The sequence below is a fragment of the Euphorbia lathyris genome, chromosome 5 (assembly GCF_963576675.1).
Source record: "Euphorbia lathyris chromosome 5, ddEupLath1.1, whole genome shotgun sequence".
Taxonomy (NCBI): domain Eukaryota; kingdom Viridiplantae; phylum Streptophyta; class Magnoliopsida; order Malpighiales; family Euphorbiaceae; genus Euphorbia; species Euphorbia lathyris.
Window position 1 is genome coordinate 73,761,277 of NC_088914.1, and position 17,295 is coordinate 73,778,571.

Sequence of the window (17,295 nt, forward strand, 5' to 3'; positions counted from 1 at the left end):
TTTATTCAATCCTATTGAAAACTTCTATATGAAATAACGGATTTAACGATGGCTCTGATACCACTGAAGGAAATTAGGGCTAAGGTATAGCAGCGGAAATATAAAAATTTTAGCCTATTTCCTTTTAACCATAGGATCCGTTAATCGTTATTTCATATAAAGAGGGATAAGAAGGAATACCTTTCGATGAACAATCTACCGTTGTTAAAGAAGCGCCCACAATTCTTCTCCGAGGTTCCAACCACAAAGTTTAATACGGTGAGGCTAAGATGAAATCAACCCTTATGAGATGCAACCAAAATAGATTGCCTCTAATTAACCAACACAAGATCAAGGAGAAAGAGGGATGAATAAGATTAATCAATCGATGGAATGCCGTATGAATTCTTGTCCACGAACTTGGGGAATAGAATTCTTTTCTCTCTCTCTCTAAGCAATTTCGAAAATCACAAGTGGGGAGGCTTAGGGCTTGGTCGAAATTCACTATAGGGAGGGGTATATATATTAGCTTGTATCTAAACCCTAGTTAGATAGGAATAGGTTACTTAATAGGAATCCAATTCGGAAAATGATTCCTAATTATTATCTCACTATATATCTAATATATTTAGGATAATAATAAATAACCTAATTGGATAATAATAGGAGAATATTAATCTAATTAAAACTCCTAATTAAATTATGTCTTAATTAATTTAATTCATAATCCTAATCAAATTAGGATTAATGGAATAAAATCAATCCCTTACTAATACATACAAATTTCGGCCCCCTCCTTGTATTTGGGCCTTACTGGGCTCAATTGGGCTTCCATCTATTAATCATATCCATCTCTCTTTTGGTTCCAAGTCTTATGTGTGATCCATTAGGTCCTTACTACTTCTGGCCGTATGCAACTATTAAATTAATTTCTTCAAGAATTATATTTAATCCCTTGCATAACGGAATGATGTACAGAGTATGTTATTGGCAAGTCTGTAATCATTCCCCCAGAGTCCGTTAAGAAGACAGGTTGATTCTGTCGTTAACCCTTCCGTATTAGTTATGGTATAATACGATCCTTTATCAACTACATCCTTGAACTGAATCTTATGATTATGGGTAATGTCAAGTCACATATAGCGAGACGTTCGTTTTACTTGTTATTGGCCGAGTCAACTCAAAAAGATAGGTTAAGTGAAATCTGTATTTCTACTCTTAAGCTATCACTTTGCAAAGCGTCACATTCAGTAATCCAGAATGACCAATTAACATTCCTTTGAGTCTGAGGATTATTTATACCTATTAATACCAATGAGATGAACAGGTGACAATGATGAATCTACCCATCCTGTTATCTCCAGTCGGGTCCCCAATCCTAATGAACTACTTTTCATCGGATCCATGTAACTATTCAGATATCTGTATATATGAAGCTTGTGAGATCAGCTTTCTGTCGGACAGAAGACATTGTTACATACAAGTCTCAACAGTGATATATCAATCCTAAACATATCACTCGACTTGGGGTGGTTTTAAGTTTATTAGTTTATTATAAAGTTTTGTCTCACTTCATGCTTGTATGAACACTTTATAATCACTTTAAACAAACTTACGGATTTCCTTTTATTAGACTTTATTTAGTGCTTAAAAGGGATTGCCTTTATATAGTTATAAAACATATATCTCATTAAAACAAATGATATAAAGAACAATTCATTTACAATAAGTTTGTATCCTGCAACAATTGACTATAGGACACAAAACCCCAATAGAACCAACGGCAACGGACAACCTCACATTTCTGTATGTTTTTGTATACGGGGAGGAATACCTTCTCCTTAGGTTGAGGGTTTTTGCTAGAGGTGCTGACTTTAGTTTGGTCATCCTGACCTTGCTCTTGAGACTCAGTGGAAGTCTCTTCATAGTCATACTCAGCAGGATACGAAGGATTTTCATTAGAGCGATTGTCGTCGTAATCGGCACCGGAGATGTTCTGAGAATCGTTAGACATGATTCTTTAAGAGAGTTTGAGAGGATTTGGGATTTGAGAGAAAGAGAGAAATTGAATGCCAAAGATTTCAAATGTAAAGAGGGATTAGTGGGAATTCGTCCACTATTTATAGAAGTGCCGAGTTGATCTGACAGGTCAGAATGGCGGTTTGACCTCGAGATGATCAATCGACGGTTATCTCTGGCATTTATGACACATTCGGTGCATGTGTTTTCTAATTATTGCGCTTACGTCATCCCAGGTGGCTATTTAACGCGCGTGCTAGCATTTATTGTGCAAGTGGCTTCACTCAGTATCTAGAATTCTGAACGTTTTTGAGGTTCTGAGTGCTCAGTTTTCACGTAGAAGGAATTTTATCATGCTTAGTAACTCAGTTCATAGTAATCACTCAATATGTATGTCTACTCAGCATGAGGTGATTTTATATTGTTCATATTAGCTCAGCATGCAATAGTTACTCATTAAGCACTAATCACTCATCATGTAATAATCACTCAACATTCATTTAAGCATAGAATTTTTATTGAAGAGGATTAGACATACCGATAGCTTCCCTTAGTATGTTAAATTTCTCACAAGCCAAGGGCTTCGTAAAGATATCCGCAAGTTGTTCATCTGTTGGAACATAGGTCAGCTTGATCTCACCCTTGAGTACATGGTCTCTGATGAAGTGATGCCTAATGCTGACATGCTTCATCCTGCTGTGTTGGATTGGATTTTTGGATAAGTCAATGACACTCTTGTTGTCGCATTTGACTTTGATTGTTTCTGTTTCTACGCCATAATCCTCAAGCGGTTGCTTAATCCATAGGACTTGAGCCATACATCTGTTGGTCCCGTGTGATTAGTTCCAAGGGGGGTTAGGAACTAATATAATTTTTTTCGTTTAATTAATATGCTGACTTAGTTATTTGGTGAGTTTGTCAACTCAGCTTTTGGTCAGCTTGGCCAGATATGTTACAGGACAGCTTTGGCCGGATATTGACTAAGGCTGTTTTATTTGTAAGTTAGATATTGACACTCTTGGAGGTCAGCTTCTAATTCAGCACTTGAAATTACTCAGAGTCAACTTTAAACAATTTTATATGCTGAGTAAACTTCACACACAACACATGCAAATATATATATTGAGAGAGAGTTTAGAGATTACTCAGTATCACTTATCCTGGTTCGGCCTCTCCGCCTACGTCCAGTCCCCAGAGTCCTCCGGGCTTTTAGAATCCAATACTGAGCTCTTTAAAGGTAGAGCACAAACCGATTACAAGGCAGTTGAATATGCAAGAGTACCTTCCTTTATTCGTCTACTCAACTCCTACTAAGTGCTACAACCCAGCACCTAGATTTCTCTACCACTGAATGTTTACAACCAAACACTCAGCACAACACTCTCAATGTTTCAATTGATAAACACTTGTTCCTTTTCAAATAAAGAACACTTTAGAAGATTACAAGTAATCACTCTAGCATTTACACAAGGAATGGAAGATGGGTGTAAGATCTCTTTTTGTATCTAAGTGTTTTTGTATCTTTTCTCTCTTGTACTTTTCTTTTTGTAAATCGGCAATGATCCAAGAAGTTTGATTGTCCTTATATAGGGAAAATCTGTGTTGGATCATTTTGAAATGATTTAGCCGTTGATGTTAAAACGGCTCTTTTAGGGGACAGATTCTGGTCAGCTTCAGACTGTTCCGGCCATTCCCTTCCTCTGTTTTCCTTCAGACGTCAGACTTGTCTTCTTGCGTTTGGCTTGTCTTTTTGTGCCAGTTGTCTTTTACCAATAATCCATTGACCCATACATCTCGGAATGTGTCTTCTGCGTATTTCCAAGGATTCAATTATTGGTACAGAGGGGCGGTAATCATTGTCTTTTAGCAAACGACTTTTTCATGCTGTCCTGAAGGATCACTCAGTTTCTACTGCGTAAATCATTGTCTTTGGCAATTTCTAAGCTGAGTATTTTTTTAGTCAGCTCAGCTTCGTAAGACAGTTGTTGTTGCGGTTTCTTATGCTGAGCTTTATTCCACTTAGCTTGTTTTGTTCATCTCATGCTGACTTCTTCCTGTCTTACTTTTTATATTTATCTTTATTTATATTTATACTCAACATTGAACAAATGGATTAGTACAATTAAAATAAAGCACTTAAATTTAATTTTCTCTTAATCATGGATGATTTTGTCAAATCAAAATCTTGTGAAAAGGTGTTTCAACAACAGCTTCCAGCAGCAATGTACTCAGCTTCAGTTGTTGACAGGGCTACTGACGATTGCTTCTTGCTGAACCAAGATACTAGACAGCTTCCTAGGAAGTGAAATCATCCTGAAGTACTCTTACGCTCTAGCTTATCTCGTCCATAGTCAGCGTTAGTGTATCCAATGAGTGTAAAGTCATTTGTGTTTGGATACTATAAACCTGCATTAACTGAGCTTTGCAAATATCTAAAAATTCTTTTCACAGCAATATAGTGAGATTCTCTGGGGTCAGCTTGATATCTTGCGCAATAACATACTGAGTACTGAATGTCAGGTCTACTAGCGGTTAGATAAAGTAGAGAGCCAATCATACCTCGATATAACTTGCTGTCTACTGACTTACCTTTCTCATCAGCACAAAGCATAGTGTCAGTACCCATTGGGGTAGATATAGGTTTACATTCTTCCATATCCAATTTCTTCAATATTTCTTTGGCATACTTAGACTGACTAATGAAGATGTCATTCTTCCCTTGCTTAATTTGAAGTCCGAGGAAGAAGTTGAGTTCGCCCATCATTGACATTTCGAACTCACTTTGCATCTGTTTACTAAATTCTTTGCACATAGATTCATTAGTAGCACCAAAGATAATATCATCTACGTAAATTTGTGCCAGCAGGGTATCTTTACCCTTTTTCTTAATGAATAAGGTTGTGTCAGCTTTACCTCTGACATAGTTCCTGGTCAGCAGGAAACTGGTCAACCTTTCGTACCATGCACGTGGTGCTTGTTTCAGGCCGTACATGGCCTTCTTGAGTTTATAAACGTGGTTTGGAAATTTTGGATCTTCAAACCCAGGAGGCTGACTAACATATACCTCTTCGTTTATGACTCCATTAAGAAATGCACTTTTAACATCCATTTGGAATAGTTTAAAGTTCATGAAGCTAGCATAAGCACATAATATTCGTATAGCCTCTAACCTAGCAACGGGAGCAAAGGTCTCACCATAGTCAATGCCTTCTTGCTGACTATAGCCTTGAGCTACAAGTTGGGCGTTGTTCCTGACTACATTACCTTACTCATCTAGCTTATTTCGGAAAACCCACTTAGTTCCTATGGTCTTTTGATTCCTAGGTTTTGGTACTAGATCTTATACCTCATTTCTCTTAAATTGATCAAGCTCTTCTTGCATAGCGTTGATCCAAAATTCGTCGTGCTCAGCTTCGGTGAAGTTCTTTGGTTCATGGACTGAGACGAACGCAACATTGCTAAGATATCTCCTGAGTTGATTTCTTGTCATCAGGTTGTTCTCAGCAGCATCAAGAATGGACTTCTCCAAGTGTCCTCTTGGGATTTTGATCTCTTTGGGTAATGTTGAGTTTTCAGGAATAGGTGTTTCAACAATCTCTGCAGTTTTAGATTGGTCAGCAAAGGTAATCTCAGGTTCGTTTTTACCTTTGGTCAGCCCGTGTGGTAATGACTCAGCGGCTCCATTTTGGTCAGCGGAAGCTGAGCATGGGTCATCTTCGGCAGACTTACTTGACTTTCCTGCAGGGTCAGTTTCATCGAACTCGATATGGACAGACTCTTCTACAACTTGAGTTCGTTTATTAAACACCCTATATGCTTTACTGTTAGTTGAGTACCCTAGAAAGATCGCTTCGTCAGCTTTAGAGTCAAACTTGGCAAGGTTGTCTTTCGTATTGAGTATAAAACATTTACAACAAAAGGCACAAAAATATCCAATGTTGGGTTTTCGTCCTTTCCAAAGTTCATAGGGGGTTTTCTTAAGTATAGGTCTAACTAAAGCCCTATTGAGTATATAGCACGCTGTGTTGACAGCTTCACCCCAAAAATACTTTGGAAGCCTATGTTGGGGTTTTAGTGTCCTATAGACAATTGTTCTAGGATACAAACTTAATGTAAATGAAGTGTTCTTTATATCGCTTGTTTTAATGAGATATGGTTTCATAACTATATAAAGGCAATCCCTTTTAAGAACTAAATAAAGTCTAATAAATGGAAATCCGTAAGTTTGTTTAAAGTGATTATAAAGTGTTCATACAAGCATGAAGTGAGACGAAACTTTATAATAAACTAATAAACTTAAAACCACCCAAAGTCAAGTAATATGTTTAGGATTGACATATCACTGCTGAGACTTGCATGTAACAATGTCTTCTGTCGCGACAGAAAGCTGATCTCACAAGCTTCATATATACAGATATCTGGACAGTTACGTGGATCCAATGAAAAGGAGTTCATTAGGATTGGGGAGCCGACTTGAGATAACAGGATGGGTAGATTCATCATTGTCACCTGTTTATCTCATTGGTATTAATAGGTATAAGTAATCCTCAGACTCAAAGGAATGTTAATTAGTAATTCTGGATTACGGAATGTGACGCTTTGATCCTGTTGTAACACGATCCTTAACAGAGATGACTCTGGGGTGTGAACGGCAGACGTTGGGTATCACAGGAAGTAATTGCAGGATAGTTATACATTGGATTGAGCATTTATCACTCCCGATAAATGGGAGATATGTCCATGGATCGCTTGTAGAAGACTTGACTCTAAATCCTTGCAAGGTGATAGATTAAGATTGAAATACAGATTTCTCTTAACCTGTCTAATTGGAGTTGACTCGGCCTGTACAAGTAAAACGAACGTCTCACTATATGTGACTTGACATTATCCATAGTCATAAGATTCAGTTCAAGGATGTAGTTGATAAAGGATCGAATTATACTGTAACTAATATGGAAAGGTCAACGACCGAATCAACCTGTCTTCTTATAGCTCTGGGAGAATGTTTCGGATTTGCCAATCACATTTTACGTACTCATTCCGTTATGCAAAGATTAAATATAATTCTGTGAAAATTAATTTAATAGTTGCATACGACTAGAAGCAATAAGAACCTAATGGGTCACACATAAGACTTGGAACCCAAAAGAGAAACAGATGTTAATTAATTGATGGAAGCCCAACTGAGCCCAATAAGGCCCAGTTAATGAGGGGGGCGATTTTATGTATATAAAATACATAAATAATTAATTTGATTTTATCAATTCTAATTAGATTAGGATTATGAATTAAATTAATTAAAGGATAAATAAGTTAGGAGTTTTAATTAGATTATATTACTCCTATTATTATCCTATAAGGTTACTGATATTATCTTTATATTTAAGATATAATTATAGATAATAAATAAGAATTATATTCCGAATTAAATTCTTATTCAGTAACCTAATTCTATCTAACTAGGGTTTAAATATAAGAGGATATAAATACCCCTTTATATGCAATTTTCGAAATTGACAAGCAAACCGGGAGAGAGAAATTTCGACCCACACACTAAAGGATGAGATTATCCACCGCTTCCTTCCGTTCAATTGATTTCATCTCTTTTCTCTTTATCCTTGATCCTGTGTTGATTAATTAGAGACAATCTATTTTGGTTGTTATAAACGGTTGAATTCTAACTTGATCTTCAATTGTTTTGTTTTGTGCTCGGGAACTCGAAGTAAGAGTTGTGGGCACTTCGTTTGCAACGGTAGATAGAACTTCTGAAAGGTATTTCTTTTATCCCTCTTTATATGAAATAACGATTAACGGATCTTGGGTTAATGAAATAGGTTAAAATTTTTATATTTCCGCTGCTATACGTTTGCCTATTTTCCTTCAGCCTATTCTCACTCAGCATTGTCCTAGCTATTTCAACTAATGTTCTGTTCTTCCTCTCAACTACCCCATTTTGTTGAGGAGTTCTAGGAGCAGAAAAATTGTGGTCAATGCCGATGACTTCACAGAATTCATCAAACTGTTGGTTTTTGAATTCTCCGCCATTATCACTATGGATGTGAGCTAATTTTAAATCTTTGTCATTTTCAAGTTTTCTGATCAGTGTTGAGAACATCTCAAAAGCTTCATCCTTGCTACTCAGCAAGATGACCCAAGTATACCGAGAGAAATCATCTATAATGACTAAGGAAAATTTCTTACCGCCCAAGCTGAGTGGTTGGACAGGTCCGAAAAGATCCAAGTGTAGTAATTCCAATGGACGCTTGGTTGAGACAATATTTTTACTTTGAAAAGACTTTTTGGTTTGTTTACCTTGCTGACAAGCATTGCATAATTGATCTTTCTCAAATCTAAGTTTGGGCAAACCCTCAACTAATTGCTTTCTTGCTAATTTGGCAATGAGGTCCATGCTTACATGACCAAGTCTCCTATGCCATAGCTAAGAATTTTCTTCCTTTGACACTAAGCATATGTTTTTCGAAAACTTCTTTTCTAAACTCAACATAAAAACATTGTCAACACGAGGGGCAGTTAAAATCAAATCATTTGTTTTTCCCTCGAGTATCCGACACTCAGTGGCATCAAATACAACCTTTCTACCGCTGTCACATAGCTGAGCAACGCTCAATAGGTTATATTTGAGACCTCTGACTAGGGAGACTGACTCAATAGTAGGGTTTCCTCCGATAGTACCTGATCCTACTATTTTACCCTTTTGTTGTCTCCAAAGCTTACACTTCCACCTCGTTTATGCACAAGTGTGATGAATTGAGTTTCATCACCAGTCATATGCCTCGAGCATGTGCTGTCAATATACCAAAGCTTTGACTTCTTCGCGCACCTCAGGCTCACCTGCAATTTAAACTATTCATCTTTAGGTACCCAATTCTTTTTGGGTCCTCGTTGGTTAGCATGAACAGGTGACACATTATATTTTAATTTGTGACGGCATACATTTATGGTGTGGCCATCTTTACCACAATAGTCACAAAAAACTACCCTTTGAGGGTATTTCCTCTTTTGGTCAGCACGATGGTGCTGAGCATACCAACACACGTTTATAGTGTGTCCTTTCTTTCCACAGCAGTCACACTGACTGTTCTGCTGAGTGTACTGTCTAGGATGACCAGTACCATGATACTCAGCATGTGGATAGAACCTTTTCTTAGCCGATGTACTCAGCTGGTTCTGTATAGATGTGATGTCCTTTCTCAACTTCTTAGAGTATGATTGGACTTTCGATGTACTCAGCTGGTTCTGTATAGGTGTAAGTATTTGCTTTTCTTGTTTGTATGTGCTTGTATGTATATGTCTTTCTTTTGTACTTCGGCAAAGGATCCACGTAATGAACTTGTCCTTTTATAGTGAAATCTGATGCTTCAATCATTTGAATTCGGATGTATCCGTTGAATTCAAACGGTCTTCTTGCGTCATTCATTGGTCAGCATACAGATTTGCAGGCCAATCCTATCGTCTAAAATTAGCAGTCGTCAGGCTTGTCTTCTTCCGCCATGTCCATCTTCTAGCGCCAGTTTCGTCTTTTAGCCAAATGCCAGTTGACCCATGCATCTTGAAAAGGTATCTTTGCGTAATTCCAAAGCTTCTGAATTGGCGCAGATCTCTGTCGGACTTTGTCTTCTAGTTAACAGATCATTGGCGCTATCCTGATGAACACTCAGCTTGACTTAATAGACGTTGCCTTTGATCTTTATCTTTGACGATGCTGAGTTACTTTCTACTCAGCTTCCTCGATCAGCTTCGTCTGCAAGCGTTAGTTCTGAAGAAGACTTTTCTTCTATGATGCTGAGTTGTATTCTACTCAGCTTCTTTGGCTCATGCTGACTTCATTCTGTCTTACTTTTTATTTCTGTTCTCATTTATCAATATACTCAATATTGAACAAATACATTAGTACAATTAAATCAAAGCACATAAATTTAATTGTCTTAATCATGGGATTAACTTAAATAATCTTGTCAAATCAAAATCATGTGGAAAGGTGTTTCAACATCTATATGGAAGGACATCTCTATGAACTTTGTGTTGGGGCTACCTAGAACTCAATGAGGTATGGATTCTATCTTTGTGGTTGTAGACCGATTTTAAAAAATGGTTCATTTCATCCCATGTCGTAAGATCAACTATACAACGACAATTGCTAAGTTGTTCTTCCCGGAAATAGTGAGGTTGCATGGAGTTCCAAAGAGCATAGTATCAGATAGAGACACGAAGTTTGTTAGCCATTTTTGGCATACCTTGTGGGTATTCTTGGCACTACCTTGAAGTTTAGCACTACCGGTCACCCGCAAACGGATGGACAAATGGAAGTGATTAACCAGATCTTAGGCAACCTATTGAGGAGGAAGTGTCGGGACAAGCCCAAGATGTAGGACTATTTGATTGCATAAGCCGAGTTTGCATACAATTCCGTCGTGAGTTCTACTACGGGGAAGACACCTTTTGAGGTTGTATACACTAAGACTCCAAACAATCCGCTTGACCTAAGGGACATTTCGAAGGGGGAAAAAGAAGAGTGTAGCCACCCAACACTTAGCCAACGACTACCAATAAATGCATCAAGAGGTGAGGCGAAGTATTGAAGAAAAGAATAGCGAGGTCAAGGCTAGGGTGGATGAACATCGAATGGATCTTCAATTTGAGGTAGGGGACGAGATGATGGTCTACTTGAACAATGAGAGACTCGTGCATGCTCCAAGTAGCAAGCTAAAACCGAGGAGGTATGGCCCTTATAAAGTGATAAAAAAAGGTAAATGCCAATACGTATCATGCCGCCCTTCCCAATTGGCCTGGAAAAATGTCACCTTCTTTTAATGTGCTGGACTTGAGTCTATGGAAGCCGGATGGTTCCCTTACAACCACCAAGGGTGAGTCGGAGTCCAACCCTTTGAAAGAATGGGAGAATGATGTGAGCATCTTAAGCATGAGAGCCGGAGTCGGAACGAGAGTTGAAGCGAAGGAAGACCAAGTTGGAGCAAAGAGAGGCTAAGGAGAAAATGCCCCTCATATAGCGTGCCAGTCAAGTCACGCGCCATTTGAGGTCGTGATTGTAGTAGGGAAAAAACGAGTTTCAGACGACCACGAGCAGAAGGTCACCCACTCGAGTTACTTTTCCACTTGGCGTGTGGACTAGTTGGCTCGGGGTGTGGGACAATTTCCAGCACTACAAATCTTCAGACAATGACGCGACAATTTTGCTATCCTTTTTCCTGATTTTACTGTTTTGCCATTTATGTTTAATTACCTAAATGTCATTTATCCTCCACTTTCCCTATTTGCCCTTATTTCTTACCTTTTGATTTGTAACCCTAGTTGGGCATCTATGTCTTTTGTCTTGAATTAGGTGAGGTATATAAACCTCTTTTATTTGTATTGAAAGACAACTTTATTGAAATTAATAAAAAACCTAGCCTCCATTGTTTGCATGTTCTTCATTACTTGGGATTAACTCCTTCAAGCCTAAACTTCTTTGTGGATTTACGATCAAAATCCTCACTTGACTACCAATCCGTATCATCTTAAAAGCCAGAGGATTTGAAGAAATTAAAACTTAGCTTACAAAAACTGTTTGCATTAGTGATAAGCATTGGCTTCTACCACTAGTTTTCAAATATGTGCACTTTTTTCTTTGTCTGGAAAAACACTAAGAAATGAACTCTAGATACCATAGAAACACCTCATTCAGCATCATAAACCATAAACACTAAACTTGGGGACAAACAACTGATATTTTAACTTGCCACAGATATCTCAATTTTTTTTTCATTGATACTTTGGCAGAAACTAATCAAGCTTTGAAGTTTTTTCTAACTGATTTGACACTAAATACAGAGAAGAATATTTCAAGGAAAATGAAGATAAAGACAACACCTTCCCCTCAAACTTTGAAGCATTATATAATCTCTCAGCACAAAGAAAATATTTCTAGCTCAATCTTTGATCATTAGCAGTACTCGGAAATTATTTCATAGTAATTCATATTATCTAATTCTCCTGTATAAGGGTTCTGTTGTATTCTACACAATATACATGCAGGAATATGTTCTTTGCAATATTGCTCAGAGGTCTGAGACATATCACTATCACTGGTTCCACAATCCTTAGGGGTTGGGTGGAAAGAGAGGTAAACCCAAAACTAAAAAATGATAAAAGGAATGATTGAATTAAGAAAACAAATACCAATTGAATGAAACGTTCCCTTTCCCTTATCATTTCTTTAAACCCCAAAACAAACGCCGTGTTCAAACTATTAGATAATATTTTTTAAGGAAAATGATGTTATTTAATAAATATCAAACTAAGTATTTATAAAAATATTAATTGATAATGATTAACTTAAATTTTAAATTGCTTAAAAAAACTTAAACTTTTAAATTAAATATTTTAATTTATCAAAATAAGTGATTTTTTTTACTGAAGGTTGGGACGCGCAGGCAGTTCGGACATCCCAACTAGGTTGGCACCTCCGGCACAGTCTGCATGTAACACCCCTTTTTAAAAACCGTCAATTTTGGAGACCAATAGTAAATTTCATTTAATATACTAATAAAATTCAAAAGCACAATTCCATTACGTTTATAAATGCATTCCAATAGATTCAAATAAATGAAACCAAATGTTTAAAATTTACCAAAAGTACAGACAAGCTAGACTATTAGAAATATAAACCTAATAATGACGATTTTTATTCCTGAAAAGTGGTGGTGGCAAGGGGTGAGCTGCCGACTCAATAAGATAGTTAATTAAATACACAGTTCAACAACATGCGCATACAATAGTTTCGTGCATTTAATTTACGGGTTATCATGCAACAAGTTTACCAATTTAAAATTTAATAGTCTTTTTATTTAAGGGCCCTGCTTACTCTAGTCTAGTAATACTCAATGGTTGCTTGGCCAATAAAATCATATCATGGGATACCCTGTCGTAACAAATACCCGGTATCCCGTCTCTAGGTACCCTGTCGTAACAAATACCCGGTACCTTAACACCCTGTCGTAACAAATACCCGGTGTTTATATTTCACGTTATCACAATATTTATTTTTCTCATTTCGGTCGCAACCATTGAATATACTATCCTAGATAAGCTCTTATTCTTATACTTTTCCAGTCCTTCATTTTATCTAGAGTTTATCAACTGTATCATTATCGATTTCCATTCTATCCCTAATACGTCTCGGTCTAAAATGCATTCATGTTCTCACAACCACCAATATCAAATTCAATTCATTCACGTCACCGTAGTCATCATAAATATCAAGTATACATATCAAACATATAAATCAAATCATTAAACAATTATTCCACCAAGTCAAATATGACACCCAAACATACAACAACACATACTATATATTTAATTAACCACTTACATATATCAAACACGAAGATTGAACCAATAGACAATTTATCTCAACTAATCAACGTGGCAACAAACACATAATGAAAGGTACTGTATATTTAATTAACTACTCACCTCAATTTCGAACGATAACGCTAAATTAGCAAGCCACGATGATCTATCTTCAATTGATACATCTTTTTTATATCTAAAACAATAACCTTTCCTTTCTCCAGAATCTCTAAAAGGTTTGCGGCCTCCTCCCCCAAAACACAAAAACAAGTTTCATATATATATATAAGTAAAGAAGAAGTTTACCCTACCTAAAATTGATGTAAATAAACCATTATTATTTCTTTTTTATTATTATTGATATTAATAAACATATATATAATTGTTTTAACCTATTAGAATTCAAATGCCTACACTTTAGCTCGTCAAACAAATAATTAGTAACTATATTAATACTAACTTATTATTCTTTAAAAAAAACTACTAATTTATCACAAACATTAATATATAAAATTTTCTTTCAAATATAATATATAATATTAATATTTACTTTTATCAAAATTAATAAATTTTAATTAATTATTTTAGGATCCTAATTTTAAAGATTTACATGTACAAAATAATAATATTTTTTTTACGGGCGTTACAGTTCTTCCCCTCTAAAAAGAATTTCGTCCTCGAAATTTAAAAGTAAAGTATAATGAAGTTATTTTGACTAAAACAAAATGCATTGTCAACACTATTTAATATAGAAGAGAAGTTTTAGAAAGTGCAACTAGCAGACTTAATTGATCGGAAAGAAACAATCGTAGAAGTAAGACTATAAAGAATTGCCAATCTCCATCTTCTGAAGAAAAAAAAAATGTAAGTTTAAGGAAAACTACAATACTAAATAATTATATATATATCTATTTATGTACGATTTTGAATAACACATGAAAATAAAATGAAATGAGACCCAAAGGGACTAATGAATTTTCGTAAAAGAAAAATTATCACTATTAACACGTACACGAATGAACCATTGAATCTATCTTCGTTACGACAAGCTATTAATTATCATATGTTCCTTGCCTTACCAATCACATCGAACATTCATTTCCTCAATAATAATCGCATTATTCTGTATGTCACTGACCAAATTCATTAAGTAAGTCACAACAGTCACGTAGTTTGAACCTTATCAATAATGTCATCGATATAACAAAAAAAAATGTACAAACGTCATCAACAGCTTCATATTTTCATATTTAACACATCAATCAATCAAACACAAAAGTTACAAGTTTAGCCATCAGACACATAAAGTAAATAAACAACCATAATTATACATATAATTAACCATTTACTTATATTCCGACTCATAGGTTAATCGATAAATGATCCTTCACTGATCACGGTTAATCATTGTATCCTTGTTCTTCACTAAAACTTTATGAAGCATCTCAAAATTTGAATTGGCTGTAAGACTAGATGAGCCGCTTAAAAAATAATAATAATAATAGTAGGGTTTTCTAGTAATTAAAAAAAAGCAAATTATCAGATGACGATATAATAAATCTGTGTATATCCTCTTTCCTAGTTGTAGACAATAACTAATAATTTTTATTATTATTATTACCCTAACTAATTTATTTCTAGAATTAAATATTTACAGATGTTACAATTTTCCTCCCTAAAGAGACTTTGGTCTTCGAAAATTTATGTACTAGCCATCACCTCGACTGTAAATAAAACTATGATCTACTATACTTTTGTTATGCTACTTTGATAAAGTAACATCTCATAGACTCTGCTTCCGTTTGGTTTACTTGCTATGTGGTGTATTCTGTTTGATTATTAGTATTTGATAAAACTATAATTGACTGTATCTGTTAGTATATAAAATGACTAGCATAGACATATTTTAAGTAAATATATAAAAAAAATTAAATAACAAAAAAAAATTATAATTTATTTTTTTCTTCCATAAAGACCTATATTTTTTTTAAATTAATCACGAATAAAATGTTGGGTTTGAGCTCGTCAATTTTCTAACAAATCGAATTTGAACATGTCAAAGCTCGACTCGACTCGATTACAACCCTAATTTAAAATAACTTTGGAGGAAAATCTATACAAGTCCCAAGTTGCATTTTCCTTGAATAACATATATTATTGATTTTTTTTTTTGGAAACAACATATAATTATTGATCAATAAAACATTCTTCATAAAAATAATAATAATAAATAAAAGTAAATGCTCTACGTAGTTTGCTCATACAATTTATAAACAACAAGATAACATATGGAAAAGCCTTTTTTTTTTAGCTTCAGTGGAGTTGTCCAGAAACTAGCAAAAAAATGGACTAAGATAATCAAAATAAAAGAATTTGAAAGCAATCAAACTAAACATGGTGCAGTTTTGTGCAGCAAAAGAAGTTAAATCTCAAGGGTTTTTAAGGGAAAAATAAGCATACCGCAGAAGGAAGAAAAACAGGATTTTACTATTTTAAATTTTTAACCAAACACTTTATTTGTTCATTTTAGAAGGAGACAGCAACATCAGATTGAAAAAAAAGAAAACAACATCCTCTTAATATTAGAGCATGAACAACAACATCATTCCTATAAAATCTCACGTCTCTATATAAACATATGCACATCAAAACCATACTGGTAAACGCTCATGCTATTTTCTACCTTATAGGAATGTTATAAGGTTTCTAATACCCCTAGGAATCGTAAAACTGACGCTCTGATACCAATTGTAACATCCCGATCCAATACCATGTAGATATTGTCCGATCTGACCCAAATCCAACACTTTGGGCCTCACGGCTTTAAAACACGTCTTCATGTATTGGATTCGCATCTTACTAATAAGCCCCAATCACCCCCTCTCCATTTCCGATGTGGGATTCAGTTCATTCCTGCCCCCATCGCCATCCCTTAGGGCCGCTCCTTGCTCAGGCCTTCTACCCCGGCGCCACCCACTCCGGACCGGGTCGTTACAGGCCCACCAGCTTCCGCCTGGTTCGTCCCCGAACCACACATCGTACGTGGAGAGTCGGCTCTGATACCATTAAATGTAACACCCCTTTTTAAAAACCGTCAATTTCGAGACCAATAGTAAATTTCATTTAATATACTAATAAAATTCAAAAGCACAATTCCATTACGTTTATAAATGCATTCCAATAGATTCAAATAAATGAAACCAAATGTTTAAAATTTACCAAAAGTACACACAAGCTAGACTATTAGTAATATAAACCTAATAATAACGATTTTTATTCCTGAAAAGTGGTGGTGGCAAGGGGTGAGCTGCCGACTCAATAAGATAGTTAATTAAATACACAGTTCAACAACATGCGTATACAATAGTTTCATGCATTTAATTTACGGGTTATCATGCAACAAGTTTACCAATTTAAAATTTAATAGTCTTTTTATTTAAGGGCCCTGCTTACTCTAGTCTAGTAATACTCAATGGTTGCTTGGCCAATAAAATCATATCATGGGATACCCTGTCGTAACAAATACCCGGTATCCCGTCTCTAGGTACCCTGTCGTAACAAATACCCGATACCTTAACACTCTGTCGTAACAAATACCCGGTGTTTATATTTCACGTTTTCACAATATTCATTTTTCTCATTTCGGTCGCAACCATTGAATATACTATCCTAGATAAGCTCTTATTCTTATATTTTTCCAGTCATTCATTTTATCTAGAGTTTATCAACTGTATCATTATCGATTTCCATTCTATCCCTAATAAGTCTCGGTCTAAAATGCATTCATGTTCTCACAACCATCAATATCAAATTCAATTCATTCACGTCACCGTAGTCATCATAAATATCAAGTATACATATCAAACATATAAATCAAATCATTAAACAATTATTCCACCAAGTCAAATATGACACCCAAACATACAA